We start from the raw sequence: 4,375 nt of genomic DNA, 5'->3' as shown, positions 1-4,375 counted from the left end.
CACTACTTCTGTGGCCCAAGTTGAAGCTTCCGCGATCGTACGCTGAAGGTGCTCATCGGTTATCTGAACCGTTCGAGGAGCAAGTAGAACTCGATTTTGTTGAAGCTTATGCGGTCATATGCTGTAGGTCCTCATCGGTTATCTGAACCGTTATGGGAGCAAGTAGAAGTTGATTCTGTTGAAATTTCGGCAATCATACGCTGAAGGTCCTCTTCGGTTATCTGAACCGTTAGAGGAGCAAGTAGAAGTTGATTTTGTTGAAGCTTCCGCGATTATACGCTGAAGGTCCTCATCGGTTATTTGAACCGTTCGAGGAGCAAGTAGACCTTGGCGAACGAAATATTTTGGGAGCAGAGGTAAGCCCCCAGGGAGTCGATAACCCTTGGCGAACGAAATATTTTGGGAGCGGGAGTCGATAACCCTTGGCGAACGAAATATTTTGGGGGCGGAGGTAAGCCCACAGGGAGTCGATAACCCTTGGCGAATGAAATGTTTAGGGGGAAAGTTAAACCCCTAGGGAGTCTATAACCCTTGGCGAAATATTTTGGGGGCAGAGCTAAGCTCCCAGGGAGTCGATAACCCTTGGCGAACAAAATGTTTAGGGGGAAATTTAAGCCCCCAGGGAGTCGATAACCCTTGGCGAACGAAATATTTTGGGGGCAGGGGTAAGCCCCCAGAGAGTCGATAACCCTTGGCGAACGAAATATTTTGGGGGCAGACGTAAGCCCCCAGGGAGTCGATAACCCTTGGCGAAATATTTTGGGGGCAGAGGTAAGCCCCTAGGGAGTCGATAACCCTTGGCGAAATATTTTGGGGGCAGAGGTAAGCCCACAGGGAGTCGATAACCCTTGGCGAGCGAAATGTTTTGGGGGCAGAGGTAAGCCCCCAGGGAGTCGATAACCCTTGGCGAGCGAAATGTTTTGGGGGCACTGTAAACCCCCAGGGAGTCGATAACCCTTGCTAGTGTTGAATGGCCTCCTCGGTTCTATGAACCGATCGGGGGGCGGGAAGAAGGGGATCCTGTTGAGGATCTAGTGGGACATCACGAGGAGGGTCTCGTGGTGGATCCCGAGCATGGGGAGGAGGAAGTGGCAAGCCAGAGCCTCCATGAGGTGGGAGGTTGTTAGTAGTGTCACACTCCCTCCGAGCAAATGTCTCAAGGTCATCATGCGCACTACGTGATGGTGTCTTCCTTCCCACAAACGGCGCCAAAATGATGATGCTAGAGATAGATCACCTTAGAGTGTTGAAGTAGGATGAACTGGAAGAGCAGAGTGGATCACTGGCTCACGAGCTTGATGACCTTGAGATACCTGCGATCATAGAACACGTGAACTAGGCCGGGGGTTGATCCGGCGGAAACCCCTCCGACGCTCAAGTCAGACGTGCTGATAGTATAAATGGTCCAGAGAATACATGTTGTAGTATTACTCAGATAATAGGACGTACCTTAAGGATGAGTTCGAACCTTTATTTATAGCTTAGTTGAGATTGTCGGGCCCAAACCTTACTTGAAGGTGATTGGGCCTCGGTGATAGTGGTCTTCGATATTGGGCTCGGGGCCCAATAGGTAAATAATTTGTAGGCCCATTGGGTTGGGCCAATTAGGCATATCACCATGGATCGGACATTATTTTGGAGAATATCACCCAATTAATCACCAAGAACATGGATTTATTAGTTTTGGAGGATGATACGGGTGAAAGTGAGATTGAAAGTGAGGTAAAAAAAATACATTTTCGGTGCAAAAATTTTTTCCTGTTTTTCTGCGCCAAAGTTTCATTTTTTTTGTTTTGTTTTATGTGCCTGATTTTATAATATATATATTAATTTTGTTACTATTTTGGACCAAGATCATATCAAGATGTTTAAAGAAGTCGATTATAATGATATTTTCCATCAGACAAAATATTTTGTATTATAAACGAATTTAAAGAGTTTGTTCGGATATTTTGAGATTAGAAATTGTAGAGAATAAATGTAGTTCTATAGACAGTTAACGATAAATATTGGATAAGAATTAATTTTTATATTAAAATGTCTATAGCTACTAAAATACACTCTAAAATACGAATAACAATTAAAATTAAAAAAAAATATCCTACATTTACTAAAAGTCATCATGTGTTCATCATTTCCCTTTTATTATTTAGTGTAATGGGTTTTTTGGTCATCACGTAAAAGGGAAGAAACTCATCTAACATTCCCCCTTTTATAAGTGCGGTAATTGTTGTTACATGGAAATGAAAGATTGAGATTAATACAAATTTAAACGTAAAAATGTTAGCACCATTCTTTATTTATTAACTTTATTTTATTAAGTAATTTGTTATTACTCAACTATCCTTGTTTGCCTTTATTTTATTATTTAGTGTAAGGGGCTTTTTGGTCCTCACATAGAAGGGAAGAAATTCAACTAACATTCCTCGTTTTATAAGTAGTATAGATATAGAGATAGATTGGCTAAAGCACACTTACCCACCCACACACTCCAACTTTAGCTCCCTCTCTCTCACTCATATTCGGCAGCCACCACCACCACCATAACCTCCATTTTTCTTGAGCTTAAACCACCCAAGAACCACCACCAAACCACCTCAAGAAATTGCAAAAAACACCCTCCCCAAAATGCATTTCCCATTCTTCTCCATAGGCTTTGAGGTATCCGAAAACTCTATAAATACCTCCAATGTCCAAGACCAAAATGCACTCTCAAACTCCGCTCTGACAATCTACAAGTTCAAGCAGGTCCGGCGCTAGTGCATAGGCAAGTTAGGCCTATGCCTAGGGCCCCCAAACTATCTGTAATATCTATATGGCCCCCTGAATTATGTGTATTATAAATTAGGGCCCCCAAATTTGAAATTGTTTTTGTATATTTTCATAAAACTAAACAAAAATATTTATATGAAAGCTAAATCATACAAAATATAACATAAATAAGAAAATACCAAAAAAATATATATGATCTATGCATTGTGTGTACTTGATATTAATTCAAGATTATCATTGAGTCCTCAAGAATCATATATGTATTGTATGTTTGTAGGTATGCTCGATTTGGAGCCCGAGGAGTGAAGTTGAAATCGAGCTTGTGAATCAGGTAGAGGTCATATGGAGGGGATGTGGATGTTGTTGGCTCTCAACTTATCTATGGGGTTTGATATGTATAATATGTTATTAAAGACTTTTGATATTGTACTAGATATTTACTATCGATCGCTTCCTCTGATTGGTGGAAATTATTAAGAACAATATGTCTAATAGTAAGTAGGATTACCATCTTTTGGAATATGTAATCGGTCGTCCTTAAGTATTTTGTAAACAAAAGCGAATTTACCAAACTTTTATATATATATATATATATATATATATATATATATATATATATATATATATATATATATATATATATATATATATATATATATATATGTGTGTGTGTGTGTGTGTGTGTGTGTAAATTTGGACACCTATTACTCCGATGAATACGACCTGTAACACCGGCCCTTTCAGATAACTCGTTTTATATTTTTATTATTTTTCATAAGTAGATTTTACGTTTAGAATTTTTTATGTGCTAATAGGATGATTTATTATGAGCTAGCATAATTAAACATGCATTCTTGATGTACTTTATGTATGACTTAAATTATGTGATTAGTTGATTTATTAGAATCGGATATTTGAAAATTTCACACGAAAAATAATTAATTGAAAATTTTCATATTTTTAATTAGATTATTGCATTCTAGGATTTAATTTGGATAGTTGGAATATATTTATGCATACACTAAATTTTAGAAAAAATAATAAATTCATGCATATTAGATAATTAAATGAGTGAATAAACTTAGAAATAAAATTTTCCACACTCTTCTTGTAATTTTCGGCCATGTGGGGACACACATGGATTTTATTGTCCATGTGTACAATTCTTTAATGTGGAAAGACTCGTTAACTGGGAGAATTGAAAGCTTAAGTGGCTTGTACTTTCTTCATTAAAAATGGTACTTCACTTTACCTTTCAATTCAACACCCATTTACTCTCTCTCTCTCTCCACCTAAGCATTTGAAACCCACTCTCTTTCTTCTTCCTCTCCCTAATTTCGGCCATCACCACCATCCCCTCACCAAGACTCCATTTTTACTCAAGCTCAAGCCATAGAACCCAACTAAAGAGGAAATTCCAAGAACACCCCTAAATGCTTGCAAAACTCTATAAATAGAACCCAACACCCAATTGAATTTCCATCTTCTCCACCATATCTTAAACCTCTTAAGAAAATATCCTTCTTCATTCTTCTCCTCCATTTCGAAATTATTAGTGTAAGAAGCTCAAAATCTCTCCTCTTTTCCAAAAAGAAGTTTCTTC

Source organism: Erythranthe guttata, chromosome 5 (assembly GCF_056151865.1).
Source record: "Erythranthe guttata isolate IM_541 chromosome 5, IM_541, whole genome shotgun sequence".
Classification (NCBI taxonomy): domain Eukaryota; kingdom Viridiplantae; phylum Streptophyta; class Magnoliopsida; order Lamiales; family Phrymaceae; genus Erythranthe; species Erythranthe guttata.
The sequence above is the reverse complement of the archived record's forward strand: the minus strand, read 5'-3'. Positions refer to the sequence as shown.